Below are 16,939 nucleotides of genomic sequence, written 5' to 3'. Positions count from 1 at the left end.
TATAAGGGGATTCCTATTCGGAATTTGGGGACACAATTCACCCCCCTCTTGTGTAACCTAGGTCCAACAGAATGTGCAATGATTTTATTCTGACCTTCACAAATCTTGCGTTTATGGTAGGTTTGGAATATGAGAAATCAAGCCTTTCATCAAAACATCATAGACAAACCTGAAGATGTAAGATGTTGCTTGCTGAGTACAAGAAGACCAAGCTACTGATTTTGAGGAGGTTAGTTGTTCCAAACAATTCCCCAACTAGTTGGTGTTTGCTCCCAAGTAATGTCACAAAGATAAACTTTCAACATGGCATTGAAGAAGTCTAAGGTTGGTCTAGGAATGATTGCCAAAGACGAGTTTGGAATCAGGGGCGACCCTAGGCCTGGGCGAGCTGGGCCGCCGCCCAGGGCCTCCAAATTTTAATAATGTTAGTTATATATAGTAGTCCATTTATCTTCCCAACCCATTTTAAAACCCCATATGTATTAGTTTATAAAGCCCATAAAGAAAGAGAGAAAATTTGAGAAGGAGAGGCCCAACTAAAAAGACCAATAGCAGCCCATTAAAATGTCAACGTTAAAATCTACAAAAAGAGAATAAATTTTAAGGAAAAAAATATATATCAAAAGGCCTCATTGACTCATTCACTATTCCCTATTCTTCTCAGTTCTCGACTTTCAACTTCGCTTCGTTTCTACTATCTACTGCAATTGTGCAATTATAATAATAATTATTTCTAAATCTTTGATTTTGCTAAGTTCTCTCTTACATTGATTTGCTTTCCTGTTTGGGATTTTGGAACTAGAAGGAGGATGGGTCGGGTTGGGCTTTGAGAGTTGCAGGTAATTCTTTCTCTGAGTTTTGCTTTTCTAGAGGGTTTTTTTTTTTATCTCCATGATTTCTTTAGTGTTGCAATCTCTAATTCTCTTTGGTTCTTTTTGCAATCTCTTCTGGTAGTCTATTATCTGGAAAGTAATTCATAACTCGTGATTGTGATTTTCAATAGCAACAACAACTCTTTTGAAGTCACTTTTTGGGGATCTCAATCATTATCTTTTATGTTATTATAGACAAGGTTTTTTTTTATTTTTTTTTTTCTCTTCGCGTGGTAGATAGTGTTTGAAAATTTGATTATGTATACATGTCTATATTTATATTGCTCGTCTACATAATTTTTTTTTCATAAATAAATATATTCACAAATAATTTTACGTCTTTAATATATTACCATATATTTTTAATATAATACCATATATATATATGTATTTTTTTTTTTGATATATTACCTTTTTACTCTTAAAAAGTTTTCACTTTATATTTGACATTTTTTACCCTTAAAAAGAATACAGTATAAAATACTATAAATAGTAAATACTCTTACGTTTTTGGCTTTTTACCATAAATAAACCTCACCTACCACCTGCCATTGTAATATTGTATGATCCCCGTTCGTTCACCTTAACCTAGAAATTAAATCTGCTTTCATTAGGAGATTTTCAGAGTCGGTGGTCGCCGCAAGAACGTTCACCTTCCCGAGGAGATCACTAGCCAAAGCACCGGTCTTTCCGGCCTGCGTGCAATTTCGGGATGGAAGACACTAGTTTGAGCGAGGGCGAGGGCGAGGGCAAAAACGACGAAGAAGATGGAAAATTCAAGATCTTACAGCATCAGATCAGTAATCCACCAAAACCGTCCCCTCTCAGGTTTGAGTTTCTTAGAATTTATTGAGAACTTGTTTGTTTATTAGGGCGTTCATGCACATTGAATTCAGAGAAAATTATTCTTAGGGCCTAGAATCTGTTCTGTATCAACCTCAATGTAAAGGTTTTATTATACAATTCATGTGGGTTTTTCCATATTGTGTTTGAGAATGCAATAGAAACTTCTCTCAAGAAGGAACCTAGCTAGAGGACTTTGTACTGGCATTAGTTAACCATACAGTCACTTGTATTGTTTTTGACAATGTTCATATAATGGTGTTTGTACACATTGCAATGCAATGAAAACAGTTCTTTTAAAAGATTTGCGCTTTCATTTTTTCCCTAAACATACTGGCTATTCTTTGGTTGCAATTGTGTTATGGTATTTTGCATCTTCGCTCTGGTGTTGCTTAGCTATGTTTGATTCCGGGTATGATAACTATGAGTTTGCAACAGCGTGGCACTATAAATTTCTGTATGCTTTGTTTTGAAAATCTGGTCATGGGAAGTCTATTTTATCAGCTCCCATAGCTGCTGCGTTGCTCGATTTTACTGATGATTATCTTATTAGCCGTTAGATTAGATTAGCTCCACTTAAGATGTCTATATCCTTGATTAGCTGTTACCGTTCTGATTCTCTGCCGATGCTTGTTGGTCTTGTTCTCAGTTTCTTAAGTTTATTTCATAGTAGTAGGCTTTGTTTACAGGGTCATGTAATGTTTACTTTTGAGCGCCCACGCACAGTTGCATATTTATGTCTAACTTGTGAAGTCTGTGGAGAATCTAAGGAAAGCTATAGGAGATGTGAAAGTTCTTGTATAATGATCCACAAACTTGCCTAACCATTGACAAACATGTTATCTTCTCTATATGTGTGAGAAATACAAAAGTTCAATAGTCACCAAAATAAAGAATAGTAGACGAAGAGCTTCATACTCACAAGTTGGTTTTGCTATTTTTTAATGGCGATCATACCTGTCAAAGGCGCATCTGAGGTGAGGCGATGGGCTCTCACATTACCCAGCCAGCATTCTAAGACTCAATTTTGACTTGGCTAAAGAGTTTTAATGTTGGGCTTCTTTTGGAATTTGAAGCCCTGGAAATAAATAACTCAAGATGAAGGAACCTGAGCTCAAGAACAATGTAAACTCAAATACATTGCAAGAGGAAGATCGGGATCGCTACTGAGAATCACAGCCCTATCTATCGTGTGATATAGACCAACTGTTTCCGAAAAGTTTCACTTTCTGAACTTAAATATGTCATGCTGTTATGTTTTCTTATTTTGTTAGTTTTATGCTGTTATGCTATTTTGTTTTATGCACTTGTGGGATCAGTTTTATCATTTATGTCACGCTTGATAATTGGTACTTTGATAATGTGATGTGATCATGTGATCTATTTATTTCTTAATTTATTATTGTGTGTTAAATAATGTATATTATTGCATACCATTTTAACAATTATTTGATTTATCATTTATTTTATTAATATTGTGCCTTGTGTCTTTCGGGCGCTTGCCTTATGTGTGCCTTGTGCCGCGGAAAATAGAAGTCCTTGCGTCTCGGATGATAGAAGTACTTTGAATCTTAGGTCTGCCTCCTTGCATTTGACAAGTATGATGCCGAAGTACTTTTAAGCTAGTCTCTAGCATAAAGACGCTATGTTTCAAGGCCATATGAATTTGTTGAAGAATAAGAGAAATAAATACTACAATAAAAGAACTTGGACTTGGAGAGAGAGAGCACATTATCTAAGCGAAGGAAACTAGGGTTGGAATAATACCCATCCACCTTTGATTTCTAAAAATCCAAGATAGGTGGAAACCATTGTTTAGTGATGGACTTGCTCGTTCGCTTGGCAAATTGGGATATTCATGCTATCCAAAATGCTCTTCATCATATTTTAAGGAAGTAAAAAACCATATTGTGTTCACAGTGCGTCTGAAGCAAATTCGATGCATATCTTTATTATTAGTGAAAATTGATGCTCAGATATCACGGGAACACTTTAGGAATATTTTACAATTTGCAACAACATCAAAAAGAGTGTGATTTCCCAATTGGGATAGCATTATCATACTTCCATCATCGGTTTTTTTTTTTTTTTTAAAAATTCAAAAAGAAGCATCTTCGAGTTGGACATGTGGTTATTGAAACATAAAACCTTGTTGTATAATAGAACCATTTACCAATCAGTATATGCCTATTTTTGTAAAAATTTCAGTTAGATAAAATTATATTCATATGTTTCTGGAAGCGTTTTTATATTATTAACTTATATAGAAACGGCATTGCAAACTCAAACCCTTTAAAATATTTGCGATCCAGAGAGTCAAATATTAGTAGTTGACATTCTTTGTATGATTTGGTGCAGAATTGGACAAAGGTCAGCCCGAATATGTCTAGGATTTCTATCCCGATTCAGCAGCGTTATTGCAGCCTCAATGATCCGCATCAATGAATGCAGTGGATGGCATATCAATATTAAGTGATAAGACCATCTGCCGTAGAGGAATACTTGGATAGAAGCTGCGGTGCGTTGGCTTGTCTTCCTTGCAGAAAGAGCCCTGAATGGTGTACATCAGCACATGCTGTCGTTCTCCCTTTCTCCTTTACTTAAGGTATTTCCCTTGTAGCCTTTTAATGGAAATTTATATCATTGTTAGTATAGATTATAAATTCACGAGACTAGACCAATTTAAGATACTGATGAGAAATAATTTTGATATCTATGAACGTTACTATATTATCTCATTTGGTCAATGTCATTTGTTATTGTTCATATGAAATTGTCTCTTGATGGGAGTTTCGTTCAATTAATTTAATACTTCTTTGATGCGGATGAGAATTGAAAGGGTTTGGGGAGCGATCTGGAACTTGATGGGTGTCATTTGGGTGCCTTCTAAGAATCTAAACTCTGAATTGGAGGTTTGGCATTTCCTGATTCGTGACAAACCTAGGTAAAATTTTTTGGTGCTGATCCTCCAGGCTGCTTGTTGGTTAATCTGGAAGGAACGAAACTCTAGGGTTTTCCAGGAGAAGGATTGTTCAATATCAGCTTTTTTGGATGGTTGGCTAATTGCGCTTAAGCAATGGTCAAGTGGGCTTAGTTCCAATTTTTTTGCTAATCTGTCTCTCTTCTTTGTAATGACTGTTTGGGTTGCACCCCTTGGTGCCAGTAATAAATTTTTCTCTTCAAAAAAAAAAGAGAGTTGGAAGGGATTTTTACTTTTGGACTTTGGACCAAGTTTTAACAAGTTAGTGAAATTTTGAAAAGAATTCTTGAGGAAAGCAGGGAAGGATGCTTGGTCGGTTATTTCCTTGATCGGAGATTAGCATTTCTCTGGCCATAGTTTTGTCCCTGGAAAAGTGCTTGGGGTTGCTGATTCCCAAAGACAGGCTGCTCTGGTATGTTCTGCTTTTCGTGGGCTTATTTAGAGCTACCTTTTCGAGGAAAGCTCCACAAGGGGCTCCTGGGGTTACGATGCAAAGACAATCAAACTTTTAACAGCTCGGGATTTCCCTTTCCGCTGGCCTATCAATATTCCCCTTGATTGAATTTCCATTCTTGAAGATTAGCATGCCATTAATAACACTAGAACAAATTCATGGTTCATGATTACTATTCTTTATAAGGCATGTTGCGTGTTGTCTGGCTCGTCTAATTCATCAAATGAGAACTGGTTGAGCCATAATGATTTAATGAAGCAGGATTTAATTAGAATTTACTATATAATTGTTAAATTTGAGATGTCTTCCTATTATGAAAGTATTTCTTCTCTAGGCAAGAGCCTTCTCCGAGTCAAGATGATGTCCCTCTGGTTGTTGATTTATACTTTCATTAAAGCTTTGAGATCTTGGTTGTTGATTTATACCTTTCATTAGAACTCTTAAATTCTTGTTTGCTTTACTATACTCACCTGTTAATTTCATGTAGGGAATGTGATGATTAATAATCTCTTATAATTATATTTATGTTATATTAATTAGGTTTTTATTCGTAACATATTGATCTATGTTTTCTTCATTATTTAATAATATTAATGGCTTAGCATTGTTTAGTAGGCACTTTTAATTTTCTTGTGCATGTTGTTTCAGTAACTCCATAACAAGCGAGGGGGAGAAACAGAACTTCCAAGGCAGCAGTACTACCAGATGCGGCACTTTATTTGACAACTATTATGGGCCAAGGCCAGCGCATAAATGCAACTACGATTGTCGCAACGAACGTGAGTGGCCGTGTATTCTTGCTTAGTGAATCAGAACAGCAAGCCATGAAGAGAATTGGGTTAAAACACAAACGTGTCGGGTAAGCTAAATTTAAGTGGCCAGTATTTGTGTTCGCCATAACTAGGTATTGATGTCCTTGTTTTGTTCAAATATTTATTGTTTTGGTCTAAATTTTGTTTTATTGCAGAGCTCATAATCATCAGATTAGTAATCCACCAAAGATAATGCAGTACTGTGAAGCAGGAATTTAATATACCTAAATATTGGTATGAACTTACCTTCTCTTTAAGATATGATTATTTAAGTATAATTGCTTTTTCATTAGCAATGTGTTTTAAATTCCCAATTTTACGACTGTTGGAAACTTGGAATACCCCAAGGATGGGAGCCCATTTTTCTCAAAAACCATAGCTAAGTCTACCCATTGCATTATAAAGTATAAACCCTTCACAACACTCCCAGTTTTTCGATGTGCGACTCTCTGAGTGGGTGTCTTCTCCAACAGTTTTCTCTTTTTTATGTATATATGTAACTCTACTTATACCAATAATCGGATGTTCTGGTACTGACATATATATGAATGTATACGGTCACAGCGCGAGGCATATGGCTATCTTGTGTGTGCTGCTCCATTGGGTATGGCAACATGTTTCAACTCTTCGGGGTCCACAAGAATTGCTATTTGAGGCAGCTTTCGATGTTTCTTTAAGCTTTATGGTTTTAGTATCGGAGCTGCTGAGTCTTGCTTTGAGTCTATTAGGAGATTATAGCTTAAACCTCCATTTTTTTCTCCACAATATTAGTTATTTGTATGTAATAAAAATATGTTAATAGACAAGTTATGTGCACAGTGTGTGCTTATCTTGTTTATTATTAATTTTACAGTATAGATTGTCATTCATGTTAACATGGTAAATTAGTTTGCAATCATATATTAATAATCACATTTCACATACCTAACTTGTCATTTTTACTTGCTATAGACAAGTTCTTTCCTTTTTTTTGGTAGAGAAAGTGTATGATAATTTGATTATGTATATATGTCTATATTTATATTGCTCGTCTCTATAAAATTTTCATAAATCAATATATTCACAAATAATTATAAGTCTTTAATATAATACCATATATTTTTAATATAATACCTTTTTTACCCTTAAAAAGTTTACTCTTTATATTACCCTTAAAAGAATACAATGTAAATACTAAATAGTACGGTTTTGCCATAAATGGACCTCGCCGACCACCTTCCATTGTTGATCCCCGTTCACCTCAAAATTAACTCTGGTTCATTAGGAGATTTTCTGAGTCGGTGGTCACCGCAAGAACTTTCACCTTCACGAGGAGATCGCTACCCGAAGCAACGGTCTTTCCCGCTTAAATGCGGTAATCTGAGTGGTTCTCTAACAGTTTTTCAATGTGGGACTCTTTGAGTGGTTCTCTAACAGTTTTCTCTTTTATATGTATATGTGTAACTCTACTTCTACCAATAATCTGATGTTCTGGTACTCTGACATATATGTGTATATATACAGTCACAGAGTGTGTCATATGGCTATCTTGAACCCCATTTTCTTTTTCCTTTTTCTTTTTGTTTTGGACAATGTTAGTTCACAGTATGTTTTCTTTTCTGGGCACTCTTTGGTGATCTTCTCTCTATGCATATGTCTATCTAAATTCTTGAAAATAAATAGATAATAAGCATATATATATATATATGTAGTCAAATTCTGGGTCACATGGAGGTAGAGCCAATGTTACTGGCCTAAAAACAAAAAAAGCTTGCCCTGCAAAGTAACAACCTTTGCTTTCTTTATTTTTCATTACATGGTGAATATAATGGAGATACAAACATTTACAATATCAGGAAAGTAAATCAAAAAGATTCTAAAACTATGAGAACTAGTAAATCTCTCCAATGTGGGCTACCTAAGGGTCCATCATCTAATTGACGATCGTAAAAGGTTGTTGGAATGAGACTTTTGAGGGAGTTGTTCCTTGATTCCTTCCGGTTGATGTTGAAGCCATTATGGAAATTCCATTGGGAGATGTGAGAGCTCCGGATGTTCGTCAATGGTGTTTTGATCCTAAAGGTCATTACTCGATCAAGAGTGGTTATCATGTTTATGAATAGTGACGTAGATTTTCCGAATCAGAGATTTGGACTACCATTTGGTTGATTGAAGTGCCTCTCAAAGTAAAGACGTTCATATGGAGAATGTGCAATGATTTTATTCTGACCTTCACAAATCTTGTGTTTATGGTAGGTTTGGAATATGAGAAATCAAGCCCTTCATCAAAACATCATAGACAAACCTGAAGATGTAAGATGTTGCATGCTGAGTACAAGAAGACCAAGCTACTGTTTTTGAGGAGGTTAGTTGTTCCAAACAATTCCCCAGCTAGTTGGTGTTTGCTCCCGAGTAATGTCACAAAGATGAACTTTCGACATGGCATTGAAGAAGTCTAAGGTTGGTCTAGGAATGATTGCCAAAGACGAGTTTGGAATCAGGGGCGAGCTGGGCCGCCGCCAAGGGCCTCCAAATTTTAATAATGTTAGTTATATATAGTAGTCCATTTATCTTCCCAACCCATTTTAAAACGCCATATGTATTAGTTTATAAAGCCCACAAAGAAAGAAAGAAAATTTAAGAAGGAAAGGCCAAACTAAAAAGACCAATAGGTGCCCATTAAAATGTCAACTTTAAAATCTACAAAAAGAGAATAAATTTTAAGGAAAAAAATATATATCAAAAGGCCTCATTGACTCATTCACTATTCCCTATTCTTCTCAGTTCTCGACTTTCAACTTCGCTTCGTTTCTACTATCTACTGCAATTGTGCAATTATAATAATAATTATTTCTAAATCTTTGATTTTGCTAAGTTCTCTCTTACATTGATTTGCTTTTCTGTTTGGGATTTTGGAACTAGAAGGAGGATGGGTCGGGTTGGGCCTTGAGAGTTGCAGGTAATTCTTTCTTTGAGTTTTGATTTTCTAGAGGTTTTTTTTTTTTATTTTTTTTTTATTTTTTTTTTTATCTTCATGATTTCTCTGGTGTTGCAATCTCTAATTCTCTTTGGTCCTTTTTGCAATCTCTTCTGGGTTATGCTCTGCATCGAGTTTTGGATTCTTTGAGATTTTGCTCCTTCTGCAGTTCAACAGCCTCTGGTTATAGCCTTATCAGGTGATTTTGTTCCACTTAATAGACTCAATAATTGAATAATACTCTTTGGTGTTGCAAATGCTTGATGGTGGTTTTTCAAATACATGGATTGCATATAGAATATTGTTAACTATTCCGGTAACGGTATCCTTCACCGAGAGAAGCTTTTCAAAGTTGAAATTGATAAAATCATATCTTTGGTTCACCATGTCGCAAGAAATGTTAAATGGGTTAGTTATGTTGTCTATTGAGAGTGATTTGCGGAAAAGGTTGATTATACTAACGTAATTAGTGATTTTGCTTCTCAACATACTAAACGAGTTATATTTAAGTAATATATATTTTTTTTAGAGTTAGACTTTTAAGAACTATATGACAATAGCGACAAAAAAATTTTAGAGGGCCCTTTTTTTAGAGTTTGTCCGGAGCCCCCGTAGACTCAAGTACGCCATTGTTTAGAATGCACATTGCTTCTAGGGCCATTTGTTTGTCTGTCCGCCGCTTTGAATCTCGTATTTCCTTAGTGCCTAACAGCTAAGGAAGCTCTTACTTTTGCAAAGTCTATTCACTGCGAGTCTATTACCTGGAAGGTAATTCATAACTCGTGATTGTGATTTTGAATAGCAACAACAACTATTTTGAAATCACTTTTTAGGGGTCTCAAGCATTATCTTTTATGTTATTATAGACAAGTTTTTTTTTTTTTTTTTCTTTTCTTCGCGTGGTTGATAAAGTGTTTATCTTTGATAATTTGATTATGTATACATGTCTATATTTATATTGCTCGTCTATATAATTTTTTTTCATAAATCAATATATTCACAAAAAATTTTACGTGTTTAATATATTACCATATAGTTTTAATATAATACCATATATATATATGTATATTTTTTTTTGATATATTACCTTTTTACTCTTAAAATTTTCACTTGATATTTGACCTTTTTTACCCTTAAAAAGAATACAGTATAAAATACTATAAATAGTAAATACTTTTACGTTTTTGGCTTTTTACCATAAATTAACCTCACCTACCACCTTCCATTGTAATATTGTATGATGCCCGTTCGTTCACCTTAACCTAGAAATTAAATCTGCTTTCATTAGGAGATTTTCAGAGTCGGTGGTCGCCGCAAGAACGTTCACCTTCCCAAGGGGATCGCTCGCCAAAGCACCGGTCTTTCCTACCTGCGTGCAATTTCGGGATGGAAGACTCTAGTTTGAGCGAGGGCGAGGACGAGGGCGAGGGCGAGAGCAAAGACGACGAAGAAGATGGAAAATTCAAGATCTTACAACATCAGATCAGTAATCCACCAAAACCGTCCCCTCTCAGGTTTGATTTTGTTAGAATTTATTCAGAACTTGTTTGTTTATTAGGGCGTTGATTCACATTGAATTCAGAGAACATTATTCTTAGGGCCTAGAATCTGTTCTGTATCAACCTCAATGTAAAGGTTTTATTATACAATTCATGTGGGTTTTTCCATATTGTGTTTGAGAATGCAATAGAAACTTCTCTCAAGAAGGAACCTAGCTAGAGGACTTTGTACTGGCATTAGTTAACCATACAGTCACTTGTATTGTTTTTGACAATGTTCATATAATGGTGTTTGTACACATTGCAATGCAATGAAAACAGTTCTTTTAAAAGATTTGCGCTTTCATTTTTTCCCTAAACATACTGGCTATTCTTTGGTTGCAATTGTGTTATGGTATTTTGCATCTTCGCTCTGGTGTTGCTTAGCCATGTTTGATTCCCGGTATGATAACTATGAGTTTGCAACAGCGTGGCACTATAAATTTCTGTATGCTTTGTTTTGAAAATCTGGTCGTGGGAAGTCTATTTTATCAGCTCCCAGAGCTGCTGCGTTGCTCGATTTTACTGATGATTATCTTATTAGCCGTTAGATTAGATTAGCTCCACTTAAGATGTCTATATCCTTGATTAGCTGTTACCATTCTGATTCTCTGCTGATGCTTGTTGGTCTTGTTCTCAGTTTCTTAAGTTTATTTCATAGTAGTAGGCTTTGTTTACAGGGTCATGTAATGTTTACTTTTGAGCGCCCACGCACAGTTGCATATTTATGTCTAACATGTGAAGTCTGTGGAGGATCTAAGGAAAGCTATAGGAGATGAGAAAGTTCTTGTATAACGATCCACAAATTTGCCTAACCATTAACAAACATGTTATCTTCTCTGTATGTGTGAGAAATATAAAAGTTCAACAGTCACCAAAATAAAGAATAGTAGACGAAGAGCTTCATACTCACAAGTTGGTTTTGCTATTTTTTAATGGCGATCATACCTGTCAAAGGCGCATCTGAGGTGAGGCGATGGGCTCTCACCTCACCCAGCCAGCATTCTAAGTCTCAATTTCAACTTGGCTAAAGAGTTTTAATGTTGGGTTTCTTTTGGAATTTGAAGCCCTGAAAATAAATAAGTCAAGATGAAGGAACCTGAGCTAAAGAACAATGTAAACTCAAATACATTGAAAGAGGAAGATCCGGATCGCTACTGAGAATCGCAGCCCTATCTATCATGTGATAGAGACCAACTGTTTCCATAAAGTTTCACTTTCTGAACTTAAATATGTCATGCTGTTATGTTTTCTTATTTTGTTAGTTTTATGCTGTTATGCTATTTTGTTTTATGCACTTGTGGGATCAGTTTTATCATTTTTGTCACGCTTGATAATTGGTACTTTGATAATGTGATGTGATTCATGTGATATATTTATTTCTTTATTTATTATTGTGTGTTAAATAATGTATATTATTGCATACTATTTTAACAATTATTTGATTTATCATATATTTTATTAATATTGTGCCTTGTATCTTTCGGGCGCTTGCCTCCTTGTGCCGCGAGAAATAGAAGTCTCAAGTCCTTGCGTCTCGGATGATAGAAGTACTTTGAATCTTAGGTCTGCCTCCTTGCATTTGACAAGTATGATGCCGAAGTAACAATACTTGGGAATCTGTTTTAAGCTAGTCTCTAGCATAAAGACGCTATGTTTCAAGGCCATCTGAATTTGTTGAAGAATAAGAGAAATAAATACTATAATAAAAGAACTTGGACTTAGAGAGAGAGCACAATATCTAAACGAAGGAAACTAGGGTTGGAATAATACCCATCCACCTTTGATTTGTAAAAATCCAAGATAGGTGGAAACCATTGTTTAGTGATAGACTTGCTCGTTCACTTGCCAAATTGGGATATTCATGCTATCCAAAATGCTCTTCATATTTTAAGGAAAAAAAAAACCATATTGTGTTCACAGTGCGTCCGAAGCAGATTTGATGCATATCTCTATTATTAGTGCAAATTGATGCTCAGATATCAAGGGAACACTTTAGGAATATATTACAATTTGCAACAACATCCAAAAGAGAGTGATTTCCCAATTGGGATAGCATTATCATACTTCCATCATCGGTTTTTTTTTTTTTTTTAGATTCAAAAAGAAGCATCTTCAAGTAGGAGATGTGGTTATTGAAACATAAAACCTTGTTGAATAATAGAACCATTTACCAATCAGTATATGCCTATTTTTCTAAAAATTTCAGTTAGATAAAATTATGTTCATATGTTTCTGGAAGCATTTTTATATTATTAACTTATATAGAAATGGCATTGCAAACTCAAACCCTTTAAAATATTTGCGATCCAGAGAGTCAAATATTAGTAGTTGACATTCTTTGTATGATTTGGTACAGAATTGGCCCGATTCAGCAGCGTTATTGCAGCCTCAATGACCCGCATCAATGAATGCGGTGGATGGCATATCAATATTAAGTGATAAGATCATCTGCCGTAGACGAATAGAAGCTGTGGTGCATTGGCTTGTCTTCCTTGCAGAAAGAGCCCTGAATGGTGTACATCAGCACATGCTGTCGTTCTCCCTTTCTCCTTTACTTGAGGTATTTCCATTGTAGCCTTTTAATGGAATTTTATATCATTGTTAGTATAGATTATAAATTCACGAGTCTAGACCAATTTAAGATAATGATGAGGAATAATTTTGATATCTGTGAACGTTACTATATTATCTCATTTCGTCAATGTCATTTGTTATTGTTCATATGAAATTGTCTCTTGCTGGGAGTTTCGTTCAATTAATTTACTTCTTCTTCGATGCGGATGAGAATTGGAAGGGTTTGAGGCGCAATCTGGAACTTGATGGGTGTCATTTGGGTGTCTTCTAAGAATCTAAACTCTGAATTGGAGGCTTCGCATTTCCTGATTCGTGACAAACCTAGGCAAAAAATTTTGGTGCTGATCCTCCAGGCTACTTGTTGGTTAATCTGGAAGGAACAAAACTCTAGGGTTTTCCAGGAGAAGGATTGTTCAATATTAGCTTTTTTGGATGGATGGCTAATTGCGTTTAAGCAATGGTCAAGTGGGCTTAGTTCCAATTTTTTTGCTAGTCTGTCTTTCTCTTCTTTGTAATGACTGTTTGGGTTGCACCCCTTGGTGCCAGTAATAAATTTTTCTCTTTCAAAAAAAGAGAATTGAAAGGGATTTTTCCTTTTATTTTCCTTTTGGACTTTGGACCAAGTTTTAACAAGTTAGTGAAATTTTGGAAAGAATTCTTGAAGAAAGCAGGGAAAGATTACTGGGAAGGATGCTTGGTAGGTTATTTCCTTGATCGGAGATTACCATTTCTCTGGCCAAAGTTCTGTCCCTGGAAAAGTGCTTGGGGTTGCTGATTCCCAAAGACAGGCTGCTCTGGTATGTTCTGCTTTTCGTGGGCTTATTTAGAGCTACCTTTTCGAGGAAAGCTCCACAAGGGGCTCCTGGGGTTACGATGCAAAGACAATCACACTTTTAACAGCTCGGGATTTCCCTTTCAGCTGGCCTATCAATATTCCCCTTGATTGAATTTCCATTCTTGAACATTAGCATGCCATTAATAACACTAGAACAAATTCATGGTTCATGATTACTATTCTTTATAAGGCATGTTGCGTGTTGTCTGGCTCGTCTAATTCATCAAATGAAAACTGGTGGAGCTATAATGATTTAATGAAGCAGGATTTAATTAGAATTTACTATATAATTGTTAAATTTGAGATGTCTTCCTATTGTGAAAGTATTTCTTCTCTAGGCAAAAGCCTTCTCTGAGTCAAGATGATGTCCCTCTGGTTGTTGATTTATACTTTCATTAAAGCTTTGAGATCTTGGTTGTTGATTTATACCTTTCATTAAAGCTCTTAAATTCTTGTTTGCTTTACTATACTCACCTGTGAGTTTCATGTAGGGAATATGATGATTAATAATCTCTTATAATTATATTTATGTTATATTAATTAGTTTTTTATTCGTAACATATTGATCTATGTTTTCTTCATTATTTAATAATATTAATGGCTTAGCATTGTCTAGTAGGCACTTTTAATTTTCTTGTGCATGTTGTTTCAGTAACTCAATAACAAGCGAGGGGGAGAAACAGAACTTCCAAGGCAGCAGTACTACCAGATGCGACACTTTATTTGACAACCATTATGGGCCAAGGCCAGCGCATAAATGCTACTACGATTGTCGCAACGAACGTGAGTGGCCGTGTATTCTTGCTTAGTGAAGCAGAACAGCAAGCCATGAAGAGAATTGGGTTAAAACACAAACGTGTCGGGTAAGCTAAATTTTAGTGGCCAGTATTTGTATTCGCGATAACTAGGTATTGATGTCCTTGTTTTGTTCTAATATTTATTGTTTTGTTCTAAATTTTGTTTTATTGCAGAGCTCATAATCATCAGATTAGTAATCCACCAAAGATAATGCAGTACTGTGAAGCAGGAATTTAATATACCTAAATATTGGTATGAACTTACCTTCTCTTTAAGATATGATTATTTAAGTATAATTGCTTTTTCATTAGCAATGTGTTTTAAATTCCCAATTTTACGACTGTTGGAAACTTGGAATACCCCAAGGATGGGAGCCCATTTTTCTCAAAAACCATAGCTAAGTCTACCCATTGCATTATAAAGTATAAACCCTTCACAACACTCCCAGTTTTTCGATGTGCGACTCTCTGAGTGGGTGTCTTCTCCAACAGTTCTCTTTTTTATGTATATATGTAACTCTACTTATACCAATAATCGGATGTTCTGGTACTGACATATATGTGAATATATATGGTCACAGCGTGAGGCATATGGCTATCTTGTGTGTGCTGCTCCATTGGGTATGGCAACATGTTTCAACTCTTCGGGGTCCACAAGAATTGCTATTCGAGTCGAGGCAGCTTTCGATGTTTCTTTCAGCTTTATGGTTGCAGTATCGGAGCTGCTGAGTCTTGCTTTGAGTCCATTAGGAGATTATAGCTTAAACCTCCATTTTTTTCTCCACAATATTAGTTATTTGTATGTAATAAAAATATGTTAATAGACAAGTTATGTGCACAGTGTGTGCTTATCTTGTTTATTATTAATTTTACAGTATAGATTATCATTCTGTTAACATGGTAAATTCTCCCAGATATACCACCCAATTTATTTTCATACGTACATAGTTAGCAAGATCATTATTTTAATTTCCAGCACCACTGAACTGCATAACGACAGATGCACGTCCCCTCCTTGGATTGCTTTTACAATAATCGTTGAATCTCCTAATATTATATGTCGTCATCCCAATTCACTAGGCATTCTAATTGCATGAAGAGCCCTCACTGCTTCAGCTAGAGTGGATTCCATATAAGCATATATAGGGTTTGTTTGGCGCATAATTTTGACAGTTACATATATTGTAGCATATATGGTAGATAATAAATCGTAGTAGATATGGTTTTTGAAATGTTGGTAGGTGTTTGATTGTATTTTATTAGTGACATAAGTTGTGTTAAAATAGTTGCAATAAATAGTAAAAAATTTATTAAATAAAAAATTAATTAAAATAAAAATATTAATATCAGCAATTACTTTTCAAATAATTTTTAATAATTTTTATTTTAAGAATTATTAAAGAATTGAATTATTAACTAATCCAAACTAAAAATGTGGGGTAAAAAGGCGGAGAGAGAATGAGGGTATTATTGTCACTCCAATATAAAGTGAGGGTTAAAAAAGGAAAATTGTTGCAATTTGTCTCCAAATTATCCCCGAAAATGTTAAATATCCCAAAGGAATATGTGCCAAAGAATCCCAGATCTAGGTGGCGCTGAGTTGGCTTGATTACTCAGCATACCAACATGGACAAGGACAAAAACATTAAAGAAAATATATTGTACATATTTTGTTTCTAGCTATTGTCAAAAAAAATTCCCGCTCCTCTCTTTGTTTTCATTCCCTCTCCCCAAAAATCCACTTGTAGGGCCACCTCCAAGAGAGCCCAATAGGCCAGCGGTATTTCCCCTTATTCCAAGGCCCCCAAATCAACTGGGCTTCTCTTCTACAACAATATGGGTTTATGGGTTGTGCCTTGGTGATGGACCGTATGGGCTATACCTTGGGCCTTGTACATGGACTAGGCTTATTAGGCCCAAGATATTTTTTGGTGCTAACAATTGCCCCCCCCCCAGCTTGAATTTCAACTGTTCAAAGTTGGATTTCGAGCTGATTTTTCGGCCTTTCTTCAAATCCCTCTCAAATATCAATTACTATCAAATAAACTCTATTTAAAATTTTGAACTATTTTCTTACCTCATTTAATTTGAGCTGATGCTTCTTAATCCCTTACTCCTGCACGCCTCTTTACCTCCTGATTTGTTTGAGAAATCCCTAGCTTTCTCCTTTCTTCTTCTCTAAACAATGGCTTCTTTCCTTCCAAATACTGCTCCTATTAATTCCCACCTTTCCCCCGAAAAACTGACAAGCTTTTCATCACCTTCTCGTGAAGAA

At 35.4% G+C, this 16,939-nt stretch overlaps 2 long non-coding RNA genes across 2 annotated transcripts; both read left to right on the top strand.

Moving 5' to 3' along the window:
* Positions 1–1,419: 1,419 nt before the first annotated feature.
* On the top strand, positions 1,420–6,813 carry LOC119982585. The gene is made up of 5 exons (XR_005464427.1): positions 1,420–1,700; positions 4,074–4,320; positions 5,798–6,008; positions 6,117–6,195; positions 6,526–6,813. It is a non-coding gene; the product is annotated as an uncharacterized LOC119982585 (long non-coding RNA).
* Positions 6,814–10,160: 3,347 nt separating this feature from the next.
* LOC119982584 lies at positions 10,161–15,581 on the top strand. The gene is made up of 5 exons (XR_005464426.1): positions 10,161–10,431; positions 12,815–13,018; positions 14,520–14,730; positions 14,839–14,917; positions 15,246–15,581. It is a non-coding gene; the product is annotated as an uncharacterized LOC119982584 (long non-coding RNA).
* Positions 15,582–16,939: the final 1,358 nt, after the last annotated feature.

The sequence above is a fragment of the Tripterygium wilfordii genome, chromosome 17 (genome assembly GCF_013401445.1).
Source record: "Tripterygium wilfordii isolate XIE 37 chromosome 17, ASM1340144v1, whole genome shotgun sequence".
Taxonomy (NCBI): Eukaryota; Viridiplantae; Streptophyta; class Magnoliopsida; order Celastrales; family Celastraceae; genus Tripterygium; species Tripterygium wilfordii.
The sequence above is the reverse complement of the archived record's forward strand: the minus strand, read 5'-3'. Positions and strand labels throughout refer to the sequence as shown.